The 27,306-nt window shown below is 37.1% G+C and overlaps 1 protein-coding gene and 1 pseudogene across 14 annotated transcripts in view; one reads left to right on the plus strand and one right to left on the minus strand.

The window, feature by feature from the left end:
* BBX (BBX high mobility group box domain containing) overlaps window positions 1–27,306 on the plus strand; it is a 275,389-nt gene that overhangs the window by 57,356 nt on the left and 190,727 nt on the right. The window contains exon 1 of one of the 14 annotated variants that reach the window (XM_029939236.1): window positions 15,168–15,252. The exons of 12 other annotated variants lie outside the window; for them this stretch is intronic. The gene's annotated coding sequence lies outside the window, so the exon portion shown is untranslated. Of the gene's footprint in view, window positions 1–15,167; window positions 15,253–15,556; window positions 15,675–27,306 lie in introns of those variants that run through there. One more of the 14 variants, XM_029939237.1, reaches the window with a different exon arrangement.
* LOC115291141 overlaps window positions 1–27,306 on the minus strand; it is a 147,199-nt pseudogene that overhangs the window by 54,340 nt on the left and 65,553 nt on the right.

Consider the following 27,306-nt stretch of genomic DNA (forward strand, 5'->3'; position numbering starts at 1 on the left):
TGATCTGCGCTTTAATCTTTTTTCCTATTCCCTCTTTCTTATCCTGTTTCCTTTTTGACTCTTCTCAATACTGTTAGCAGTCTAGTTCTATGATTTGCTACTAAGATAATGAACTATATCGCAACAATGATCAAAATAAAAGTGAACATATTGTGAGGTTTAGAAGCCGGCCTTTAAATATGGGACTTGTTGGGTAATAATAAAATAAATCTTGGTTGTTCAGAGGACTTTCTCTGCTTTTTAGGCTTATAATTATTTGTATTTTGAATATCGACAGTCTCAGAAGCGGAGTTTCTGATTAACTTGGATGTTATTGATTTAGGTTTCTTGGTATAACTCTTAAACTTCCCAAAGACTTGGAAAGAACCTCACAGATCAGTTTATTTTTTGAATAAGAAAACAACACGAATGAATGATTTGCAGCAGCAGTATAGGATACTAGATTTTTGGAGTAATTAACGCTTTATCATTTTAAGAGCAAACTGTGTCATTGAGAGTAGTTTTAAGATGTTAATTCATGTTTTAAAAATAGTAATTCTAATGTTTATGCTTTTCTTCATTATAGCCTGATTTCTGTTAAGCCTGAGTAGACTAATGATTCTGCAAAACAGTCTTCAGTTTTGATTTCTGGAGCTATTCTTTCATAAGGCTGTTTTGTTTTACAAACATGCTAGTCATTTCAATTTTTAGGATAAATTGTACTTTTAACTTACATATAATATATCTAATATTATTAGTCCTGAACTCCAGCTAATTTTGCAGTTGGTTTGCTTTTAAGATCTGAATCCAGTTATCGAAGCTATATTATTTTTTTCTTTCATTTTATATACCTTTTAGAATCAAAGCTAATAGCTACTAATTGATCTGGGGCACCTGGGTGGCTCAGTTGGTTGAGCAGCCAACTCTTGATTTCGGCTCAGGTCACAATCCCAGGATCATGGGATTGAGCCCCATGTTGGACTCTCTGGTGTGCATGGAGCCTGCTTAAGATTCTCTCTTCCTCATCTCCCCTCACCCACACAAGTTCTCCCCCTCCAAAAAAATGTTACCAACTTAGCAGTCAATTACCAAAACACATTTTCTCTCTGCCTTCCTTTCTCTGTTTCTTCATTTCTTTCCTTCAAATGTTCATTTATTGAATACTATGTGGTGAAAGCCAGGGAGCACAAGCCCCTTACTTAACCTTACATTCTACTGAAGACAGTTGATGTCAAATAGTTACTTATGCATTACACTAAAACCTTGGTTTGAGATCATAATTCATTCAGGAAACATGCTTGTGATCCAAGGTACTCATATGTTATGGCGAATTTCAAGAACCAGGTGTGATCATGTGACTTTCTGTGTCACATATTGCAAGACATTGCTCATTTTTCAAGTTCAAAATTTATTAGAAATGTTTGCTCATCTTATGGAGCACTCACAGAAGTTACTCACAATCCAAGGATATTAATTCAGATCATCATAAATGCTTAAAAGCAAAAAAATGGGGTGAGTAGTAAGAGAATTACTGTAAGTGAGGAGCTGACCAAATTGTTAAGAGCAGGGCCAATTGAAACCTTAATTTAGTAGGCTTTGGAAGACATAAATGCAGGGGAAAGTATAGGAACAAAGCCGGGCAGGGGGCAGATGGGTGACATGAACTGGTATAGGAGCTGAGCACAGGCCAGGAGGCAGGAGGGAAACCAAGAGAATGTCAACTCAGTAACCCAAGTGGGGGAAACAAAAAAGTGTGCATGTAAACCCATCAATCCATTTAGTAACCACTCTCTGGTGGTCTTACAGAGAGTCTTTTTTGGAAAATGGAGAGGGTGAGAGCCTCCATATAGCAGTGGACCGAGGGGCAAGTAAAAAGTGAGAAGAAGGTGATAGTTGATGTTGACAAATTTTTCGAAAAGTTCCACTCGGAAATGAGGAAGAGAAAAGAGCATAGAACCTGGAAGTGGAAATTGGAGCTGATTATTTATGCTGAGATGAAAAGAAAATATCTGTATTTCAAAGTGGAAAAAAATAGCTTTTCAAAAGGCCTATATTATACATGTGAAAGCAAATACAGTTTAAAAGTCTTCAAATTATGTTTTTAGGAATTTGGATCTTTATAAGAAACCTTTTTCCCCCCCAATTATGGAACTAAAAAGTTAACTCAGTACTGCAGAAATATGATTCTACTTTTTTTCTGTGGTTCTTTATTTTCAGTGGAAAATGTTTTATCAAAATTTATCATTTTTCATGATGCTAAATTGGCATGAGGCACTTGAAATAATTAGAGAAATATTTCCACAGTAGGAAGCTTCCATAGATCCTTGACTCTCTGGAAAACTAAAAATTGAACTTATTTTACTTATGTTATTAAAACACAGTAGGGGATGCAAGAAAACAAATTTGGTTATATTTATTTCACAAAGGAGGTCAGTAACCCCTATGCTGACAAGTTCCAGAATCTTCGAATTTCAATCAATGATTACTTTTATTCACATTTCTGTGAAAGAACAATAAAATATCAAGCTTCAGATATATTTTATGATGCTTGTTCTTATTACTGTAATGTTAAACAAATGTTTTCATTTTAAGAAAACCTAATGTAGAATCAGAAGTGTTAATAATAAATAAATAGAAGATAAATAAATAGAAGATATTTCCTTGGCCAAGATAACTCATCCACATGGTTTCCTTAAATATTAATAATCTACTATTTTAAAGAATTTATATATTTTTAACTATTTGTCCATCAGAGAATGCTGGCTGATAGGCAGATTTTAAAGTTTTAAGAATCACTAGCATTTGAATATTAATCAGGAATGAACTTTGATTAAAATATTCAGTCTGAAGGCACCTGGATAGCTTGGTGGGTTAAGCTTCCAACCCTTGATTTAGGCTCAGGTCATGATCTCATGGCTCTTGAGATCAAGCCCTGCTTTGGACTCTGCATTCACACTGTGAAGCCTGCTTGGGATTCTCTCTCTGCCCTTCCCCCCACTCATAATTTCTCTTTTCTCCACCCCCGCAAAAAAATATTTAGAAAAATGGTTTGTTATGTGTATATATATATCTGCCAACAAATTACATTAATTCATTTCTTGAGAGATTCCCTTCATTGTGTTTTTTTATTTAAAAAAATTTTTTTAATGTTTATTTTTGAAAGCACATGAGCGGTTAGGAGCAGAGATGAGAGAGGGAGACACAGAATCGGAAGCAGGCTCTGAGCTGTCAGCACAGAGGCCGATGCAGGGGTTAAATTCACTAGGCCTGAGATCATGACCTGAGCTGAAGTTGGACACTTACCCCACTGAGCCACCAAGGAAGGAGCCGCTTCATTGTGTTTTTGTAGATCTGGTTTCATAATAGACATATATATCCTCAGGTGTTAGCCAGTTCTTTTATTTTTTTTCTGTTTATGTATTTTTAATGTTTATTTATTTGTGAGAGAGACAGAGACTGTGAGGAGGGGAAAGAAGAGAGAGAGAGGGTTACATAGAATCTGAAGCAGGCTCAAGGCTCTGAGCTGTCAGCACAGAGCCCAATGTGGGGCTTGAACTCAAGAATTTACCATGACCTGAGCCAACGTCTAATGCTTTACCCAGGTGCCCCCTCCCACCTCCTTTTTTATGTTTGTTTATTTTTGAGGGAGAGAGAGGAGTGCTAGAATGCGAGTGAGCTGGAGAGGGGGACAGAGGATCTGAAGCTGGCTCTGTGCTGACAGCAGAGAGCCTGATGTGGGGCTTGAACTTATGAACTTTGAGATCATGACCTGAGCCAAAGTCAAGTTGGATGCTTAACTGACTGAGCCACTCAGGCACCCCAGGTGTTAGCTAGTTCTTAATGAAAATTATAACAATTTTAATGTTTTATTTAGAAGATAAATACAAAAGAAATAATTTGTTTTCTAGGTGGTCTGATTAGTTAATTTACAACTGAAATTACTATTGGATTTTTGTCATTGGATTTTGTCAAAGTTTGCATTTGTGTTTATGATACTACTAACAATTGTGCACCCCACGTGAATTTTTTTTTAACTATTAAGACCATATTCCTTAGACTGGGGTCCACAGCATTGTTTGTGGATTTATGTTTGTTCTCAGGGCTGAGTTTGAGAAACGGTGTCCTTAATTGTGGCCTGTGAATACGGTGTCCAGTGATACAAGCAGGCGGTTTCCCACTGTTGAGGGCTTTGCCACTTTGTTTTGCTTTATTTAATATATATTCCACCACTTCTTCTGAATGTTTTGAAGATTTTCACATTTTTACAGATAAACTGTTGTAAGCTATTGAGATTTTAGTCCCATTAATTGGAATGATTTGGATCTCCTTGCAATTTTAGATAATCTGGACTAGAAATTGCTATTGTCAGAATTCCTGAAAAAGTAGTGAAGAATATGTTACAAACCTTTTCAAGTTGCCGTCCACTGTTAGTAAGTGTTCGGACCATGTCCTAAAGGAGAACTTACATGAGGCAGATGCTTGCAGGAGCCAGGTGGAGAGGATGACCATGGCACCTGGGCTTTGGGTAAGCTGATAGGAGATAGGGGGGATCATGCCTTAAATGGAGGTGCCTCCTCTAAAATCACTCAGGTTCATTTTCATCCTCAGTGGGTGGCACAGACTGACATAGATTTGCAGGCTGTAGGCTGTTGATTCTCAACCTAGTTGGGGGAACAACTTGGTTGGGGAAAGCAAAACTTAGAAATAAAATGGTTCTTTTAGAATTTGAGTCAGCTAGCCATTCATTCATTCATCCACTCATTTATCCTTCTGTCCATTTGCCATTTCATCTATCCTTCCATTCTTTTCATTTACACATGTATTAGTTTACTGATCTCTAAAGTACCTACTATATGCTGAGCTTTTGATATAAAACAGAATCCTTGCCTTTTGTAATTCATAGTTTTACAACAAGTTGGCAGAAAGCCTAACAGAAATAGTACAGAAGTCACCTTGTTTTAATAATACATATCACTGCCAAATTATTATCTTTTTCCTTATCTTCTCTTCTTCCTAGGAGATAGAAGCCTTATCTATTTTGTTCTTTTTATCCCAGTGCTCAGAACTGTGCCTGGTATGTAGTAGGTATTAAGTAATTATTGAATGAATAGAATGAATGAATATGTTTCAATTATTAGTAAGACCTTATGGGAGGGGAGGTGCAAAGAGTTGGATTACTAAAAGATGGTTTTGACTAGGTGGAAAAAGGAGTAAGTGACTGACCCAAAGACAGAGAGCTGTATGAACAAAAGGTCACAAAGTAAGAAGAAGGGCCTGGAGCCATTGGGAGAGGGGATGGAAGGAAGGAAAGAGACTAGAATTAGTAAGGAAGCCAGCCTGCATTGAGCAGCAGTTTCACACTGGAGAGAAGCCAGGAGCTGATGTGGTTGAATGAGATGTATGGGGAAGGAGTGTGCACTCAGAGAAGCAGTTTGGTAACTAGTATGGGGTCACACATTTCAGGTTCAGATCCTAGTTTGCCACCTGTAAACTGGATAACTTTGTTCAAGATGCTTAATTTCATTGTGCCTGAGTTTCTCTGTTCTAGTAAAAAAATTAATTCAGCCATTAAGATTATATCCATCAATATTTTTAGTGTTTTTAAAAACTAACATATGGAAAAAAGAATGGTGTCAGAATTGAATATACAACATGTTCCAAAGGCAGAGTAACTATTTATGTGCCAGGCTTTGGGGTTACCAAAAAAAAAAAAAAAAAAAAAAAAAACAAAAAACCAAAGAGAGTAAAAAATGTCAATAGTAGTATAATTATAGGTAACATTTATTTTAATTTAAAAATCACATATATAGGCTACTCGGGAGCATTCATGAATGTGAAAAGTTAAATCTTCCAGATTAGGTAGGAAATAACATAAATGATATTTAAAAAGAACATGTGTATTGTCTGAGTTAGTAATGATGTGTTATCCCCATTTGCCCTGCCCCACGAAGCTTCCACTTGGCCTTTTTGAAATACCAACTTAGAACCATTAGACACCATTTTATTCTCTTTCTCCTATTTTTAATGCAAACTTGATTTTAGTGGGGGAAAAACATGAGGAACGACTTCATTTTATTATTTGAGTTTATTCATTATACTCGAGTAAATGACTTTGAACATCTACTGTTTGGCAGATTATCTTTTATGTGTTCTTAGAAGATAAAGAAATGCACTTGGTTTTTTTACCCTCCAAAAGCTTACAAAAAGAACTGCTAAAACAAAACTATTAGATAGAAGAAAATAATTAGAGAATGTTTGAAGTCAAAGCGGTTTAATCCTAATTCGGAGCTGCTCTCCAGGTTTTCTGCTTCCTAATCCAGTGGTTTTTCCCTTGTTTCCAGAGGGCCTTCTTGATCAAGCTCCTTGGTTCTTTAGATAATTATCTGAAAACAAAAATACAGCAGAGAAATGACCACTGATTCATGTACTCCAGCTGCTTCCCCCTCATCAGCGCTGGTTGAAGCGATCAAATGGTTCTTGGCACTGTTTCAAGAAGTTACACCAGAGGAAGTAGGGAAGCCCAAGTGGGCTTTTTGCGAAGTGCCACATGGCAGTTCTGCTTTTTCAGAGTTTTAGAAGTGGAATTGTGGTCTTCATTCTCTGGGAAGATATCTCAGAAGGCAGTTGAACCTGACCATCGCTCAAGGACAGAAATATTTTGGTATTTCTATATGCCTGTTTTTGAGAGGCTTGGCCTTCTTAATTATGGAAAAGGCACGCAGATGCATTTGGAGAAAGGGCAGGATCTAGCAAAACAAAATTTGTTTTAAAAGAATGATTTCCACAGTTTGGCTAGAGATTTTGCCTCACACTCCATGAATTTTGATTAGTTCTTTCATGCCTTTGTTTTAGTGCTTTCCATCATGTTCATTTTTTTTCCAGGACTGTATAGCTTCATGTATAATAGAGAGTTTATAGATAAAATATATAATCTTGAGGATTACGGTTTCAAATATGAAGTACTTCTTTAAAGTAAACCTTTGGAAACACTTTTGGAAAGATTTTCATAAATAACCATTATGTGGGACCGATGTGTTCTATCAGCCCTAAGCATGAAGATTTTATAAAGCAAATAATTAGGTACATGCTTTATAACATGATTAAGCAGAACATTATTTGCATAATGCTTATGTATATGCATCTATTTTACTTCAGTTTTCTAAGTCTTCACCGCTCTTATTTTACCAGTTTTCTCTTTTATTTCTTTAAGTGACTTTAAGCTTCATCCGGAGCACCCTCTGCTTACATAGTGACTCCCTCTGCTTGTTTCTCCCTCTCACTTCTGAGCCCTTGTTACTTATTATTTACTCCATCAAAAGCCACACGAATGGGCCAGTTAGGAAGGGAGTAGGAGGTCAGGGGCTTCACTTCTCAGTAACAGCACAGCTTCTGTGTGGTCCCAGCAGAAGTCTGCCCCGCTATTACCGGAAACTTTGTTACTGACCTTTCATGACCTTGCCTCCTTAACACAACCCGTAATACCTCCAGCTTCCAGGCATTATCCACTCTTGGGAATTGGCCAATTTCCTAAAGGTTAATGCCTTTCTGGAGAGATTTTTTTCCCCCATAGTCCTAAAGACAGAATCGGAGAATAAGTGTAGAATCTTATCATTAGCTTTCAACGTATATAAATTCCTTCTTCTATAACACCCATAAAGAAAAAAGCGAACTTAACTTTCCAGTGATCCTCTTAACATTCTTTATTTTTCATAGGACAGTGAGGAAAGACATAAAAATAATAAAAGAGTAAAAGGAATAAAAACAATGGTTATAGAAGTCAGGGAGCTCTGCAAGTCCAATAAAGATCTTAAGAAGATTTGGTTTAAGATGCAGAAACAGTCAGGTGCTCAAAGTGGGTAGGAGGGGAAGGAGGCATTTTGGAAGCATGTAGAATTCTCCCTCCTTCACAAATTTTGTACCGCATTGATGAACAAATATATTTCTGTATTTTCCAGTATATACCAAAAACTCTGGATTTCAATAAGAAAACCTAGTTCAAGTCTTGGTTTTTCAGCTCATTAAGTAGGTGAGATGCTTGACCCTTCTCGATCTTAGGGTATTTCTCCATGAAATGAAAATAATACTTATTTCAGTAGTTTTCTCTCAATTGAAAATGTATTGTAAAATACATTTGTTAAATTTCCATCAGTAAAAATGTCAATATGTTATAGACCCGTCTTAGATGTCTGTGTAACTAGAAAGGGCTTGTTTTAGCATTAACAAATGATAACTTTCAAATAGGACACATCTTAGAGCAAGAGAGATGTTAGAGTATAGGAGAAATAAACCTTTTGGGGGGGGGAATTGTCAGATTAAAAGGAAGACGTCTGATTTGAGAAAATATATTTCTACCAAATATGATTTATTTTTTGTAAGAAATTATAAAAATCAACAAATGTTACAATTTTAAGTAATGGTACACAGTTAAAAGGAGTAGTGAAATCTTATGCTTGATTATATTCTCTTTATTTTAAAGGATCTTAATACCAAGACAGAATACTTAACTTGAGACAGAATACTTAACTCTAGGTAATTGAAAGGTCTTTCATGTATGTGGTGAGGAGAAACTATAACTTGCTAGTTAAATTATGCTGTTTAACCTTTCTAATCATTGTAGTATTTCGAATTTATTTTGCATTGTATATATAACTTAACTTGTAGGTAGCTATGACTGTGGCTTTCTATTGAAAAGATGAACCTCATCAAGAAATTAATAAGCTAATAATCCCCCAGTTTAGGATGATTTAGAGATTTGGGGAAATTTGTAAGCCTGTTAGCCTGCAAAATGTAATCGATTTACAATTCCTTGTTGTTGTTTTATTTTTTAATGTTTATTTATCTTAGAGAGAGAGAGAGGAGAGAGCATGAGTGGGGGAGGGGCAGAGAGAGAGGGAGACACAGGATCTGAGCAGGGTCCAGGCTCCAAGTTGTCAGCACAGACATGGAGCTTGAATCCATGAACCATGAGATCATGACCTGAGCTGCAGTCAGACACTTCACTGACTGAGCCACCCAGCTGCCCCATGCAGTTCCTTGTTTTGTTTTGTTTTAAGATATTTGGGCTTTAAAAAAGTATATTAAGATCACCAGGTGTTCTTTACGAGATTGCTGATTTTTAAAAACCTCTTAAACTGATTTTTAGTATAATAGCCTTAGCATTGAACAGAATGCTCAATCTTTAGTCTCTATGAGTCTCATAATGCAAGGAGATCTTGAAAATTTGAAACATTATAAATAGATCTCTGCAACAACCTGAAGTTTTCAAGTTTATGTGTTTATTTTTCTGTGTGTGCCAGGTTTTATTAATAAAAAGGGCAAGTGCAATTTTGGGGAGCCTTCAGGTAACTTCTTTAAATAGGTATGTTTTATCAAAATAGTAATCAAATTTGGCAAATGTAAGAAATACATGATCATTGATCCTAAATTTCTCTCACCCATTCACATACTTTCGGACCAACAATTTCTGTTAGATTGTGCCGTTTAGTTTATGGGAGAGTGTTTTGTTTGTTTTTTGGGTTAAGGCAAAAGATTCTCTTAGCCTTACATTTTTTACAGACCTTCATATGGAAAAAAAAGATATTTGGGGGATTTTTAATGTCTGACTATATTTAATTATAATTTTACTTTGCAGTGAATTATCTGATCTTAGAGACTAACTGATGTTTTGTTAAATCTTTTAACATGCTTGTTGTACTTCAAGGATTTGGCCTGTGGCAGTTCTAATAGCAGCAGTCAATTAATCATCCAATATAAAAGTGTTTATCTGACACTGACCTTGTGCTGGATATTATGGGATTAACAAAGCTCCTTGAGCTGGTCAATAAATTTTAAGTGATTATAACCCTGAGGCCTATCTTTTGTCTGAAAACTGAATGCTGGGCATAGGTTCAGCAAAATGGATATTGAAACATCAACTCAAGGATGTTCCCTTCTTATTTCCCCAATTGCCAGAAAAGTCCTCACTAATCCACTAAATCCTAATCAGTTTTGGTGATTTAAGATGATCACTATCTAAAGAGAGACTCCTAGAGTAGTTCAGTGGCAAAAGAAACCTTGGAGTCGGAAAACAGGCCTGAAAAGTTTCAGCTAATGTTTTAACATTTATTGGGTGCAACATAGTGTAGTAAGTGCTAGGGTTGTAAAGATGAACAAACACAAAATTCTCTTCTGTGGGATCTTTCAGGATAACGGGGAAACCAAGTCCATATTCAAAACGAGAGCCATCAGGACTCTACCAGTGGTGCACACAGAGCTTTTGGGAGCACGATGCAGTCTAACTGTACATGAAGGAAATGGACAAACTGATTTTTTCTGGTCCCTTTAAGTATAGAAACGTGGGGAAAAAGCCATAGAGGAGGATAATATGGGCTCAAAGACCAAAACTCAGTTATCCAAACAAATGCAGAAGGAACATTGCATGAGCGTAAGATTTGCCAAAGGAATAGAATTGTGGTTTAGTAGTTGAAAGGGATATTTTCTGGGCTCTGATCCTTTCTGAGATAAATGCTTTTCATTGTGCCTCTATCAGGTCCTCAGTGAGAGTTGATTAAAATCATCACATTTCCCCTTTGGGTCAGATTACAATTATTAGATAGGGAGTAGACCCCAAATTCTATCACAGACCAGGTTTTGGCATTTTTCTTATTAGTGTTCCTTTAGGCACTTGATAAAATTTTATAAATTTGTGGGTTTTTTTTTTTAAGTTTATTTGTTTTGAGAGAGCATGAGGGAGGGAAGGGGCAGAGAGGGGTGGAGAGAAAGAATCCCCAGCAAGCTCCTTGGGGGCTCATACCCCCAAACGGTAAGATTTAGTAAGATTTAACCGACTAAGCCACCTAGGCACCCCACAAGTTTATTTTGCTTAAGCTAAGTGCTCTCTTCCCTCCCCACCCTGACCTTCCCCAATCTAGTAGCTGATACTTTTTCATGTTCCCAATTTCAGGCATCCATTTAATCTCTCCACCTGCACATTATCCTCTTCCAGGGACTGGCTTCCTTTTTGACTTCCTCCCTGCAGCCTTAACTCCTGTCTATCTCACGGAGTCAGGTTCCTTAGCTCATTGTTTCAGTGCTGGGGTGGCCCTCCCAGGCTAACTACAGGGAAGTTGATGATGGAATTGACGATTGTGATGGTGAGAATAAAGGTGTAGTGCCCTCATTTAATCCTTCTCAGAGTGACACTGTTCAGAGTGTGAGCTCTGGAATCAAGCTGCTTAGCCTCAGTGCCAGCTCTTTTACTTCTTGGCCTAGAAGCCTGGGCAAATTGCTTTAGCTCTCTTGGACAGTCTTTCCTTATCGATAAAACATAGTATCTATTCTACCATGGGACTATTAGGAGAATTTGATGAATTCATACTGTAAGAGCTCAAAAATATTAGTTATTTAATAAATGTAGGGTTCTAATTGATACAGTGCTAAGGACCCTATCTCGTTCGGTCCCCACAACAACCTTATAGGTGCTGTTATTACCTTTCACAGATAAGGAAACTGAACTTTAGAAAAGATAAGTAACTTTCCCAAGGTCCCATGGTCTGAATTCAAACTCAGTTCTTCGTGATTCCAGAAAGCTAGCTCCATAGACTAAAACCTGATGCCCTGTGGGAATCACAGGACAGGGGGAAGATGCTGCCACAATTCTCACCACAGTTTCTGTTGATTATACCAGCAGTTTCCTTGGGACACGTACAGGTCCTGGGGAACTTTGCTGGGCCATCCATCTGTAGGATTGCTTTCTAGTTTGGATTTTCTTGCCTGCTTTTGTGACCTTGAGCAAGTCACTTAAATATTAGGCTCAGATTCAGGGTCAAGTAAGACTATAATACTAGTAGTAACCAAATAATTCATGGAATAAGGTGCCTAGCCTACCATATGGACATTTAAAATAGAACAGGTAGTATTAGTTAATTTTTAAAAACCTCATCTTCTTTTTGATGTTATTTGAATTTTGTTTGCTACTTTTGAAAGTGATAAATTTATTTTGGGCTTCTGGAAATGAACCTAAGATTCTCGGGCAGTAGATGGACTAGTGACTTGGAAACTGAAGCTTTGGACTACCAAATACAATAAACAAAAACGTTTAGTGAATAGACAGTAAAAGTAATGTGGACCTGTGTGTTGATGAGTAAGATGGTTTTGATACCAAAATGAATGAGGGTCACAACTTAAGAATGTTAAGCCTCATCCTTCAGTGAAACTGCTAATCTATCAGAGCAGACTGAATTTTGGGAACATTTATAGAGTTAAATCTGTGTATACATTATTCATCCATCCAGTTGTGTTAGTGATCCAGAACCTACATCATTTCTCAACATAAAGTCACAAACTTGATTTTATAAAAGACGTCCATTCTTGACTTAAACAGTTTTTATCAAAATCAAACAGATCTAGTTAGCTTTTTGCTGATTTCCACACTTTATAGGATGGAAAGGGGAGCTTCATGCAATCTGTGGTGAGAAGTGATAGGAAGAGCATGACTAAAAAGGGAAAACCTCCCTTTAAGTAAAGTGTATTCACTTCTGTGAACTTGTCTCAGTTTGCTGAGGTACTTTAGGAAGATAAAATTGACTTCTTTTTATAGGGAAAAAAGTTGGCGCTCAGAGAGTTTCAGTACCTTAGCTCACAGGCTGGCAGGTTGTGATTGGTGGGCCAAGAATTTAACCCACATCCCACAGTTTGCTGGCTGGAATCCAGAAAGACATCCAGGAAGAACATCATAGGTCTCAGGGACATTGTATGAACAGTCAGGAGGATTAGGATTAGTGAAATTGTGTGTGAAACATTAGTAAAAGGTTAAATCATGTTGGTGTGGTCTAAGAAGATGAGAATGAGTTCCCCATTTTGAGAAGAATTTCATTTATATTAGTTTAAAATTAGGAGACAGAGCTGTTGGGGTACTAAAAGAAGAACCACAGGTAACTGGGAAGCTTAGTTGCCCAAAGTGGCTCATTCCCTGAGGTTCTAGATTGCTATTCTTCTCTTGTTGTTGTTGTTGTTGTTGTTTTTAACTCTGTAGTGACCCCTGAAAGGTGCTTTGGAGTGAAAGAAGGGTGACCAGCATATTGGTCTTTAAACATTTTCACTCCAGTAAAAGAATTTTGAAAACTGAATTCCCTCAAGTATTTCTTCATTGACACTTAAAATTTCTATCATAAGTTTAAATCATTTGCTAAAGGTAAAATTGTTGTTGAGTGTTAATTATTGAATTTCTTAATAAAATTTTTCTATCCTTCTTAAACATGTTTATTTGATCCAAACGCCAAAACTAGATAAAACTACCACTATCCATTTACAGCTGTAGCAGTATGAAATTTTAGAGTGTTAATTTTTCTCCTTGAGGTCTGTTATTACACTTTTCTCACTAAATTTTTATCCTTATGTATTATTATGTTTAAAAATCTATTTTTGATCACCTTATCACACTTCTGGTAACGAAGTTTAATTTATTGGTACCATCAGATGAATATTTTTTAAGTTATTACAGTGATTTTTAGTATACACTTGATTAGAATAACTTGTGTGAATTACAAATTTTGATAAATAATAATAGAAGGGCATTTATCTCTGTTTTATTGGTGCTTTCCTTTTAATTCATGTATCAATGAGACTATTCATTGCAGAAAGAGATTAGTATGTTTTTCATTCTTTTTAATGTATATATTATGAGAATTTGTTTACATAAATAAGTTGAAGAAGATGTGAGAGTATTAATATAACGGTGTCACTTATTCTTTGAACTTAGGGGTTCTTATTCAAAATCTCAGAGGTCTGTCATTTAAAATTATGTTTAATGATTTCTCCACTGTCAGCCAAATTAGGTCCTGCTCCTAGTTTATTCCAAGCAAAGAATTGGCAAAGCCACCTGAGTTGTCAGAGGACCCGATTAGGGCCATCTACTTTTTCACCACCAGTATTTCTCATTGTCCCCTTGAGACCAGCCCAGAGGTTTTTCCTGCCCCAGCATGAGATTTGTGATGGGTGAGCTGTGTGCCTTGATTTTGTAAAGCAGGATTAGGGGGATTGGAAAAGGGAAAGTTGAAAACGTGGGGAGGACCTACTCTCTAGGGCATTCTCAGCACATTAGTTCGAGGAAAGGGTGGCTGAGACACATTGATCTAGAAATTGTTTTATCATCTTTGTGCCTGAGTATTCTTCATACTCTTTGGCAGCTCTCACGTTTGTACTTCCAGGAGTTTGCCCACCCTAGTTTGAAGACTCTTGTGCTAGTAACCAGTATATTGTGGGTTCATAATTACATGATTTTCTCTCTCTCTCTCTCGTGTGTGTGTGTGTGTGTGTGTGTGTGTGTGTGTGTGTGTTTGCGTGTTTGCGTGTCTTTAAATTTAGAACTCTGCTGACTCAGGTAAATAGTTTATATTGTTTAGGTAATGTTCTAGGTATTAACTGCCTCCATGCATCGGCTTATAAATTGTCCTGTCCTCAGCGTGAATCTTCGCGATCCTAATTCTCTATGCACTCTCCAGATCAGGATTAACTCTTGAACTGCCTGTAACTTTTCCCCTATAAATCTTTTGCTTGTCCTATTCACATTAACTAATACCTGGGCACAGCATGTCTTATACAGCTTAACAGAAGGAGTTACTTGCAATTTTGAGTAAACAACAAATAGGTGACTGCATTAGATTGCTTTTTTGCTCCCGGCTTATTTCTTTTGGGTATCAGTTCATAAAATTACAACAGTACAAGAGACTACAGATATAATTTATATTTACTCTTTCCTTTTACAGAAAATGAAACCAGAGAGATGAAGCCAATTGTAGAAGGTCACAGAGGTGGTATTAGAATAGCAGACCCTGTCTCCTAACTCGCATTATTACACCCTTAGCTACATCACACCTTCTGCTGCCTTTGGCTAAATTGCATTTCTCACCTCAGTCCTATTTAATATTATTTCTCCTGGGAACTGACTAGCTTTTAGTCGACTCAGCATTATTTTTTTAAATAGAGGCATTTGCTTTTTTATCGAAGACTTTTCTGAAAACAAAAATACTCCTTATTCTCTGGCAAATACTTTGTGCAGCACGGTAGGGCACAGCTAGGCGCGCCTGGGGCCCCACAGCCCCCTGGCAGTGGCACCAGGGGAGGGAGGGGATGTTAACAGGTCAGAGTAGAGGTGGATTGGCAGAGCGGGGGCTGGTGGGAGGTGGGAAGCTTACATCATTTCCCTGCAACCTGGCTCTGGCGAGGCTGTAAGGCCTCACTTTCCCCTGTGCAATAGTTGACCAGATTGACAGAGATTCGTAAAAGAAAGAAAAGGTACGGTGGGATGGATGCTCCCCCTGTTCATAAATCTGTGCTGTAAGATGAAACTGTCAATAAGTAACTCGAAGCAGCCAGGACTGTCTGTGCTTCGCTCTCCCCCAGCTCAGTTCCTTTCTGCCCCGCCCCATCCCTGCTCTGTCTGCTGCTCAGATCAGCTTCCTGCTTCTCATGAAAGCTGTTCTCCTATAAAGCTGGTCTGCTTTCACTGAAAGCGTAATATTCATAAGTCTGAGTCAGGTTTTGTGGAAGTGTTGTTGGTTTGGTTTTCTTTGGGGAGGACGGAGAGGGAGGGAAGAATATAAAAAAAAAGAAAAGGCAGACTGAAAAAGCAAAATCATCATGAATTTTGTTGTTACATCGTGCCGGTGTTATAGCCAGCTCTGTAGACTGCCGCACTGAAAACATTTCTGTGAGAGGTATGTGCTTGAAAAATGGAAAGGTGACTGCCGGCCGCGGTGCAAACTGTCCACCCAGCAGCTGCTCAGATGTCTGTGAGGCTGTTATTTTCTAGTGTTTGATATGGAAAGGGCAGTCGATACTTGAGACATTGTACAGTTAGCAGCTCTTGGTAAGATGTTAATTAAATCTGTGCTGCGTCCCCACATCAGGACTCCTGAAATGCTTGTTCAGGCTGCTTACGTCTATTCGGATCCACAGTGTTCTTCCAAGCTCTTTTGGGTGGTGATTGTCTGTAAACAAGATGATGATCTTTAATACCTCTCTCATTATTTATGAGCCACATGACAAAGATTAACGAGTGAGACTTCAGGAGCCTAGAAGAGGCTTCGGATTCATTAGGAGCTTTTTTTCCTTTTTTTTTTCTTTTTTCTTTTTTCTTTTTTTTTGCATTGGCAGATAACAAAAGTAAAAGGAAATGGTTGATGATTTACTGTAACCCAAAGTGAAAGTTTTTTTTTAAAGTTTAGAGGGTGTGTTATGTTTAAGTGGAAAAATATGGAAATTTAGAAGCATAACCCCACCCACAACAGTGGGTCTCTGACATGTATTAAGGCCAGAAGATTTGGGAACACAAATGGATGTATTTTTTCCAGGGAGAGTAGGAAATATGTATGAACATTTCTGTTCAGTGGTCAGAAGAATAGGATTAAGAATTAAGAATGTAACTAACACTGAAGGAAGTCTATACTTGTTATGAGAAATCTAGGTGTTTCTGTTAGGAAAAGTTTTAGAAAATATTTAAAGTAGGAAAATAGAACATTTTATTATGTACATTGGCTTAGCTACTAGTGACAGAGACTGGTCAAACGACAAAGGACTTTCTGCTTGATTTTAATAATTATTTCATCACGAGAAAAACTTGAGAAGTCTTGAATGTTAGCATGCTTTAAATTTATTTTACAACACTTTGGAATTAAATTTAAGTTTATCGACATATGAATGTGCCAGGACTACTATCCTTTTCCCCACAAAGACAGTAGTGCTTAAATTGTTGAAAGCTCTTATTCATGAATAGAATAGGCTATTATAACTCAACCTGAATTCTTCCCTTTTAAGAGACTGTGCCATTTAAACCTCATTTCTTCTCAGATATTTGCAAAGAGCACTAATCTTCATGATCACAGAAGATGTTAACATGTTATAAGTATAATAGGTTCTAGAACAGAAAAGATTTGGGAAATAAAAGGCTTCTGAGAAGGAATCCCCTCTGTACCACACACAGGCAGGTGGCCACCTGGATTGTATTTACTTGGTCATTGTCAAGTGTAGCTGAACATTAGAAACCCCTGGAGAGCTTTTAATATCTACCATTGCCCAGGCCCTCCCCCAGGGATTCTAATTTAATTGGTTGGGGTGGAGCCTCGGCTTTGATAGATTTAAGACATCCCCAGGTGTTTCTGAGGTGTAGCCAGAGTTGACAATAGTTGGCATTGCCTGAACATCCCCAGTGCTGAGGCAGTCCATTTGGTTTTGGGTTCTGTATATATTGATCCCAGATTTGCTTTGGTTTGTGTCCTTTTAGGCCTGAACTTTGTCAGTAGCAGCTCATCAGGTATTGAATATCATCTCTCCCCCAAGACTTAGCTTTTCCAGGCTAAACAGTCATTTCTCCAGTATTCAGGACTAGTTTCCCAGGTCCTTTCCCTTTCTGGTCACTGCCTGTCCTGCAATCACTCTTGTTTATCGGTATCACCCTTAATAAGGTACCCACAGGACAGAGCCCATCACTCTAGATGTGTGGTGCCCAGCCCAGCACAGGATGCAGACAATACAGGGAAGCTATAACTCCCTCGAACTGGACACTGCGCTTCTATTATCGGTGGCGAAGATTACAGCTTTTTTTGGCATCACGTCACACTGTTGACTCATGTTGAGCTTCAAGTCAGCTCAAGCTCTTAGTTTTTTTTCTCATGAACTGTATGTACTTAAGTCAGGCCATTTCTACTCCATGCTTGTAGGTTTTTTCCCCCCACTGTATTGCCAGGGTTTACATTTATACTAGTGAAACATAAGAGGAAAACCCACTGAATCAGTTGTTCCACACAGGGAGAGTCATGTATTCAGATGAAATGCCAGGAGTTTCTGATGTGCATATAACAGCAATTTTGAAGAGTGATCTAGACCATTCATTTGGATCCACCTTTAAATTTAATCTTAATTCAGCCCATCTTTGTAGCATTCCTTCTGGTTTATTACTCAGTGCTTGCTGTTCATAGTTAAGAACCTATTTGAATATGCAACGTGTTTTAATGTTTGCATTCAATAGTTGGTCAAATGCCTTTCCAAAATCAAAATATATCACATGCATGGCACTCTTCTGAACTGTTTGTGTAATATCTTTATTTTAAAAGGAAATGTGTTGAATTTGTCATGGCATTCTTGTTTAATGACAGAAATAAAAGAAAATATTTTGCAGATGATCAGGTGACTTGTCCAAGATCATACAGTTTGCTCCTTACTGTCAAGACTAGAACCCATTACAGTTATGCTGATACCCACTCCAGGGCTGCTATGGATCAGACCACCAGTGCTGATGCCATCTGTCATTTAAGATAAGACTTCAAAGGAAACCAAAAGGAATTCAAGCCTCTATGAATGCTTCACTGTCTCTTTTGGGGTATTTAATATTTAATCCCTTAACATATAACTCAGTCAACTCCTGCTTTGTTATTCCCTTAGTGTCCTGCCCAAAGCAGTAAAAAGAGGAGTAAAATGACTACCCGGCATTCCTCAGTTAACTGCAGAGAATAGTATTCTGTTAGGAGTGTGCGCATCCTACTTCCCCTTGGAAAGTCATTCCTCTAACCTCCCCTCGCCCAACACACACACACACAACACACAACACACACAAAGTTGATGGTAGAGTAATATTCGTTTGCTCATAATGTCATAGCATGGGAAGCTTTTATACATTAAGAGAAAGGTATATATGGAAAGTCTTTGAATTTTGCACATGAGGAAACTGAGGCAAAAGCAAAAAGGCTTCTGTAGCCATGGTACTTAGCAGCGTATATAATATATAAGCATACCTAGTACATAAGGCACACTTACTAAGTACCTGCATACTTCACAGCACTCTTTAGTATGGTTTTCTTGTCCACACAGGAATTGGGTTTTACCTTTCTTTTCCCCCAGTTTTGCCCGTAGGCACTCATTTCCTTAAAAGTATTGAAATGGAACAGATTTGTCAAGAATATCTATTACTTTAGAAAAGCTGCAGTGATATAGTAAAGGCTCAGATAACCAGGTTTATTTTTCCTGCCTTTGACTTACAGGAAAATAAGATTCTTTCTTACCCTTTAAAAAATTGATTCTAAACAATTTAGCTTAAAAAAAAAAAAGCATTTTCCAATCTATATACATCTGGTCCAAATGTCCACATTGTCATTAGGGTCCAGTGAAACTGATGCTTACAACAGGACTGCCCCTAATGTATGTTAAGACCTGCAGTCACCAGTGATTTAATTACATTCACTGTACTGTACTTACTAAACCAAGAAAGTATACTTTAATACACTTTAGGCAGGGTTTCAATAGCAGTAGTTGAAGTAAAAAGGCTTTGGTAAGTAAGCTTAGTCGGACTAAGACTACTGCTTCAGCCTTTTGGTTAATATAGGTTTGATTGTATGTCTTCCTTCACAGTTTGAAAACACCTGATTTTATTAACTTGAGGCTAGCAAAATATGAACAGTAATAATCTATGAAACTACACTTTGAGAGCATCCGCTCTTCTTTTCCAGAGTAGTTCCAAATGTCTATTTTCTATTTTGTAAGGATATTTTGCATTACTTCAGTTAATAGTGGTTATTTCTTTCGCTTGGCTATTCTTATCTCATATTCTGAAATCCATTCTTAGGATTCCTTCAGCATTTTTATGCTTCATAATGATGCTTTTAACCAGATGGTTTTAACAGGAAATGAAGATTAAATGTACACAGAGCCATGAACCATGTACACATGAGCCATACAGAAGCATACATTTGGAAACCAATATGACAAATAGATGAAGGTATGCTTACTGCTGGAATCTGCTAATTCTTGAGTAGTACTTGGTACAAAGTATCCAAATTTAATTTGAAATCGAAGATGGGATATCAGAAAAATTGAGATTGGGGAGTATAGATTCATCATAATTACTCTTTGTTGAAGAATTTTAAAATGTAAAGATGTAAAACTTTAATCTTTCTAAATTACTATTCAGAGAGTGCTTATATAGATATGTCTTCTGAAGCTTCAGACAAATTACTTTAAATTTTTGTTGTTGTTGTTATTGTTTTAAATAAGCTCTACACCAACATGGGACTTGAACTCATGACCTGGTGATCAACAGTTGCATGCTCTACCAACTGAGCAAGCCAGGCACCCCTGCCTCGGTCAAATTATTATTTTTTTTAAGGTTTGTTTATTTTGAGAGAGAAAGAGGGAGCATATGCATGCACACATTCCCATGAGCCAGGGGAGGGAGAGAGAACCCCAAGCAGACTTCATACTGTGAGCACAGAGCCCTACTGGGAGCTCAGTCCCACAAACCATGAGATCATGACCTGAGCTGAAAGCAAGAGTCGGTTGGTTAACTGCCTGAGCCTTCCAGGTGCCCCCCAAATTAGTTTTAATAAGGCACATTCCAATAGTCATTCTCCTGTGTGTGTTTTTCTTAGTTATTATTTTTATAACTTTTAAGATTGGGTGAAACTCCTCAGACTTCCTTTATAAATAATAACTTATTTTTCTTAGTTCTGAAGGCTGGAAGTCTGAGATTGGGGTGCCAGCATGGCCAGGTGAAGTCCCTCAGCTGGACTGCTGATGTCTTGTATCTTCACATGACAGAAGGGCCAGGGGAACTCCAGGACACTGCTCCCATTCATGAAGCTGCCATCCTCATGACCTAAGCAACCTCTCAAAGGCCCTTACTTCTGTTTTCATCATGAAATTTGAAAGGGCACACACATACAGACCTTAGCATTCTGCCCCTGCTCACCACCCCCCAGTCATGTCCTCAAATGCAAAATGCATTCATACCAAAGCATCACTTCCAAAGTCTTATTAGTTTTAGCATCAACTCCAAAGTTTGTCATTTATGTCAGATATGGGTGAGACTCAAGCTATGGTTTATCCTGAGGCAAATTCCTCTCTAGCTATGAACATGTGAACACAAACAGGTCATGTGCTTCCAAAATGCAATGGTGGTACAGGCATAAACACTCCAGTTCCAAAAAAAAGAAATAGGGAAGGACTGGGTAATAGGTCCCAGGCAAGTTAAAACCTAACAGAACAAACAATGTCAAATCTTAAGACTCAAGAATAATCTTTACTTTGATGTCGTGCCTGCCAGGCCCTTTGGGGCAGGGGTCCCACCTTCCAGACACACTAGAGTATCCCTGTCCCCCTGGCTCTGCTGGGTGCAGCCTGGGCTGGAGTGGTATGTATGCCTGTGGCTCTCCTGGTTTGAGGCTGTGCAGTGCCTGCAGCCCCACGCCCACATCTCTGCTGAGCTTTGCCTTAGGAGGGGTGTCTGTGGAAGCCTTACCCTCACTCTGCTTCTGTCCTAGCTCCGGCTGGCTCTGGCCTCTGAAATCTAAGTGGAGTTAGCTGCTCCCCTAGAGATGAATCCAATTCCCCTGCTTTGGGTAGGGGTCTTCTGGCTTGTCGAAGCCCAAGCGATACACTCCCCCTTTGAAACCAAGGAAGAAATCCTAATAATCTCTGAATTGCCACTGGAATTCTTTCCTTGTCCAGAAAAATGTTGCACATTCAAAGCAGTGTGGTTCTATGGTCCCCTCCTATAAATTCTAAGAAGTCCTAAAACTGGCTTTTATTCATTCTTCTTTTCTCCTTTAGTTCAAATTGCTATTTTCTTCCTGAGGTGGCTGATGAAATCCCTAGTTCACATCCACACTAAACTCCTTATCAAAAGATCTCTTGGCCACACCCTAGTGGTCTCTTCTGAATGCGCTTGTTCATTTTTTGTGATATGGATAAGCTGAGACTTTTCCAGATTTTAAACTTATGGTTCCCTTTTAACTACAAATTGTCAAGTCATTTCTTTCTATATATTTTTTTCTATATATATTTTTTCTATATATATATATTTTCTATATATATTTTACTATATATATTCAAGAGAATTCAATCTGTACCTTCAACACTTTGCTCAGAAAAAGTTCAGCCAAATGTCCAATTTCATTGCTCACAAGTTCTGTTTTCCATAAAATACTAGGACATGAGTATAATTCAGCCACATACTTTGCTGCTTTATAGCAAGGATGGCCTTTCCTCCAGTTTCCAATAACATGTTCCCCATTTCCATCCAAGCCCTCATCAGAAAGGCCTTCTTGTCCATATTTCTACAAATTTTCTGTTCAAGACCTCTCAGGTTATTCTCTAGGAAAATTAAAGTTTTCTCTGTATCCTTTCTCCTTCTGAGCCTTCACAGGAGTTGTTTTTAAGGCTCTATTCAAGGTAATGTAGGCTTTCTTTAGCATGCAGTTCAGAACTCTTCCCATTACTCAGTTCCAAAGCTACCTTACATTTGTAGGAATTTGTTGTAGCAGAAGCACACATTTGGTACCAGTTTTCTGTCTCAGTCAGTTAAGGCTGCTATGACAAAATCACAGACCAGATCGCTTACCAGTAACACACATTCATTTCTCACAGTTCTAGAGGCTGCAAATTCAAGACCATAGTCCTAGTCTGTGAATGACAAAACCTCTTACTGGGAGAATTATTGTTATTGTACTTCGTATTTAGAAAGCTCCAAAGGAAAAAAAGAAAAAGAAAACTCTAAAGAAAATGGACATCAAATGTCTTATTGAGTAGGCCCAAATTAACGTAAATCACCAAAGTAAGGATGTATGACTTCTTTATTGAAATATATTGTTTTATACTTTTTGATATTATCTTTGTATGAACCTTAGAAATATTTGATTATTTTTATTAAAGCATTTTCATTAGATTTATTTGAAGTTGTATAGGTGTCCCTTTCTTTAACAAGGACTTTTTCCCATCTGAGAGCTCAGCAATGCCCATCTTGGAGAAGGCGATGGATTAGAGAAGTGCTGATGAGTAGATGTGAGGAAGATTGGGCTGGGAGTAGTGGAAGGAAATGCAGAGGCTGTGAGGTGAGGAAGGGCAGGATGCCTAGGAGAACTGGGAGAATCTGATATGGCTGGAGTTGAGTAAAGTACAAAATGGGCAGCAGCATGCAGGTGGAACCCAGAATCTGTGGGAGTGTGTGTGCTTTGATGAGTGGTGGTAATACTGGAAGATTTTCAGCCAAGGAGTGAGGTTTTCAGATCCGCATTTTGTAAAGTTCAGTCTGGTTGCCTCAGGAGGTGATGTTCTTAAGGGAGGTACAAATGGGGGTACAGAAACCGTTCAAGAGATTATGATAGTGGCAGCTGCCACCAGGCAGTGGAATGGGAAGAACCGGACCGGACTGACTGACCATGTATTTAGGGATTTGAATTAGTGATGTTTTATGATTGACTAGCTGTGTATATGAGATAGGAGAAACCACCTCGTGTTAGCATCCAGGGGCCTTGGACAATACAGTGACAACTGCCAAAATGGGGAGAGCACCAAGAGAAGCAGATTTGGAGGCTGTAGGGAAAAGATGATGTGTTTAAGTGTCCACATGCTGAGATTGAAATGCCTGTAAAATACCTAGGTTGAGGTACTCACTCATCAGTAAAATATGTCAGGACTTCAGAAGAGAGGCATTGGTTTGAGATACAAACTTGGCAATTATTGGCATATGGTGATTGAAGCCTCCAGAATGAACAAGGGTGGCCAGGGAGGAGTGCGGAATGAGACTATGACCTGATTTGATAATCCTGTCCCAAGGCCCTGCAGAGGAGACAAGGAGTGAGAACAGTAAGGGTCAGCACACAGTACTCACCTGTTTTTTGGTGGTGGTGGTGGTTTTTATCAATACTGCTTTATAACTTTTTTAGCTACACTTTTTATGTTGAGAAATCATGAATTCTTTTGCAGTTATCAGAAGTGATTAGAAGGGTCTGTATAGACCCTTTATCCACGTTCCCCTAGTATAAGTTCTTGAAAACTGTGGTAAACTATCACAACCAGAGTATTTACATATATACGGTCATCTGCAAATTTCCTTCACCTCAGGGATTCCTCGTTTTGCCATTTTTATAATCCTATTCACTTTTCTCTTGTCCTGCCCTTTGATAATTCCCTGCAACCACAAATCTGTTTGTATTTCTATGATTTTGTGGTTTTAAGAATGTGAAAGAAATAAAATCATATAGTATGTAGTCTTTCAAGATTGGCTTTCTCAGCAAAATTCTCCAGAGATTCATGCAAGTTGTATCATTAGTTGTTTTTTTATTGCCAAATAGTATTCTGTGGTATAGAGATATAACAGTTCATTTAACCACTCACCTGTTGAAAGACATCTGGGTTGTTTCCAGTTTGAGGCTATTGTGAATAAAGGTGCTGTGAACATTCATGTACCTGTTTTTGAATGAATAAGTTTTGTTTCAATTGAATAAATGCTCAGGAATGTAATTGCTAGACTATATGATAATTGTGTGTTTAGTTTTTTTTGTTTTGTTTTTTTAAATTAAAAAAAATTTTTTTTACTTTATAAAGTTTCATATTTTTTTATGTTTAGTTTTAAAAGAAACTGACAAATGTTTTCCTAGAATGTCATTATTTTACATTCCTATCAGCAATGTAGAATGGTATAATTTCTCTGTATCATCACCAGCATTTGGTGTTGTCACTTTTTTAAAAAGCTATTTTAGTAGATGTATAGTGATCTCTCACATGATTGGAATTTGCATTTCTTTGGCTAAGGATAATTGAATATCTTTTCATGTGTTTACTTGCCATTTGGTAAAATATCTTTTCATGTACTTTGCCCATTTTCTAGTTGGATGGTTTTATTGTGGTTGTTTGTTGAAGGCCTTTTTTCTTTGTCTGTAGGTGTCCAGCCCTCATTTGAGTTGCTTTTGTGCTCTGGTCGGAAATAAGATGACATACTATATGTATTTATTTCTGGATTTGCTGTTCTCTTTCATTGATCTTTGTGTGTACTTCTTCACCAATATCCTACATTCTTGATTAACTATAGCTGTATTAAACCTTGAAACCAGGTAGACTGAGCCCTCATACTTCATTCTTTTCCAGAATTGTTTTAGCTATTCTAGTTCCTTTGCCTTTCCATATAAAATCTAGAATAAACTTGTTTATAACTACTGAATCTACAAAAATTTTGCTAGGAATTTTTAGTAATTGTGTTAAATCTATACATCATTTTGAGGAGAATTGACATCTTTATTATGTTTAGCCTTCCAGTTATTTTTTTAAAATTTTAATTACTTAATGTATTTTGAGAAAGAGAGCAAGTATGTGAGCAGGGGAGGGACAGAGAGAGAGGGATAGAGAGAATCCCAAGCAGGCTCCATGCTGCCAGTGAAGAGCTCAACACAGGGCTCGAACCCACGAACCATGAGACCATGACCTGAGCCAAAATCAGAAGTTGGATATTAACCAACTAAGCCACCCAGGCACCCCTAGTCTTCCAGTTCTTGAACACAGTATGTTCCCTCATTTATTTAGATCTTCTTTGAATTTTTTCATGAACATTTTGTCAGCATACAAGTGTTGGACATGTTTTATTAGATTTATATGTTAACTATTTAATTTAAAAAATATTGTAAGTGATATTCTTAATTTTGGTATCTACACATTTATTGCTAGTGTATAAAAATTTTGATGCCCACCTCTTTGTTGCTCATATAAAAATATTGATTTTTGTGTATTTCACTTATATCTTTTAACTTTATGAACTCACTCATTTTAGAAGTTGTTTTGTAGATTCCCTTGGACTTTCTACATAAATTTTCATGACATCAGCAGATAGGGATAGTTAATTCTTTCTTTCTTTCATATTTGTTTGTCTTTTATTTTTCCTCCTTATTGCCCTTGATAGAACTTCCAGCACTAGAACTTTTAATTCCAGTCCAGAACTATTGCAGTTCTGGTAAGAGTAATGATAGTGGACATCTATGTCTTGTTCCTAGGGTTAGGCAAAAGACATTCAATACTTTTCTGGTACAATTTAAGTTGTGAGTTATTTTTAGATACTCTTGTATCTAGATACAAGTTGAAGAAATTCCTCTCATTCACTCTGAGATTTTTTTTATCATGAATGGATATTGAACTTTGGCACTTTATCTGAATCATTAGATATGATCATACGGTTTTTCTTCTGCTACCTGTTAATATGGTTGATTGTATTAGTCAATTTTGAATATTGAACCATCCTTGCATTCCAGAAGTAAATCTCTGGTTATGTTGTATGATTCTTTACATTGTTTTGTTGAATTATTTCACCAATATTTTATTAGAGATTTGTGTATCTGTACTAATGAGAGAAACTGGTGTGTAGGTTTCTTTTTTATATACTATCTTTGTTTGGTTTTGGTGTCAGAATGATACCAAAATCATTTTTCTGTTTTCAGTGTCACTAATTTCATTATTATTTCTTAATTTCTGCTTATTTGGGTTTATTTTGACCTTTATCAGCTTCTCAAGTTGAGAGTTTTAATTATTGATTTGTAAGATTGCTTTTTTCAAAAAGGAAGCATTTTGTGCTACAGATGTCCCTTTAAGTACTATTTTTGCTGTGTCCCCAAAATTTTGATAGGCTGTATTTTCATTTTTATTCAGTTCAATGTAAAAAACAAATTACCTTGAAATTTTTGATTTGTAGATTAATGATAAGTATACTGTTTAGTTTTTAAGTGTTAGGGAGTTTTTCTGTTATCATTCTGTGTATGATTTTAAATTTGACTGCATTATAATCATAGAACTCATTCTGTAAGATTTCAGTTTTTTTAAAAATTTTGTTGATGAACTTGTTTTATAGCCTAGCATATAGGCTTGATATGTATTCCATGGACACTTGAAAAAGAATGTTTATTTTTCTGTTTTGGGGTTAAGTGTTCTATAAGTATTATTAGATCCTTTTGGTTTTCCTGTTGAGTTCTTGTATGTCCTTTCTGATTTTTTTCTCTAATCATTCCATCAGTTGCTGAAAGGATTGTTTATATCTTTCACTTCAGTTGTGGATTTACCTATGTCACATAAGTTTTTACTACTATATTTTGTATATCTATTATTAGTAAATACACGTTTAGTGTTTATATCATATTGGTGGCATGGCCCCATTATCATGATGTAATGTTTCTTGGTCTGGTAATATTCTTAGCTCTGATATCTGTAGTGCTGATAAATATAGCACTCTTTCTTTGTTTTGATTACTGTTAGTATGACATTCCATTTTCATTTTTTTTTTACTTTCAACCAACCTTATTTTTGAAGTGGGTTTCTTATAGACAGCATAGAGCTGGATCATGTTTTTTAACCCACTGCTTATTTGTCCTCTTAGTGAGTACATTTATTTCCCTTTTCTTTATGTTCCTTTACTTCCTCCATATACAGTACAGTTGTCTGAAATACTTCACATACATTTTAAACAATGTTATATTTGTTTCAACAATCAAGCATAATTTAGAAAACTTGAGAAGAAGGAAAGCCTATTGTATTTACTGTATCTTT

This window comes from Suricata suricatta, chromosome 5, assembly GCF_006229205.1.
Source record: "Suricata suricatta isolate VVHF042 chromosome 5, meerkat_22Aug2017_6uvM2_HiC, whole genome shotgun sequence".
NCBI classification, from domain to species: domain Eukaryota; kingdom Metazoa; phylum Chordata; class Mammalia; order Carnivora; family Herpestidae; genus Suricata; species Suricata suricatta.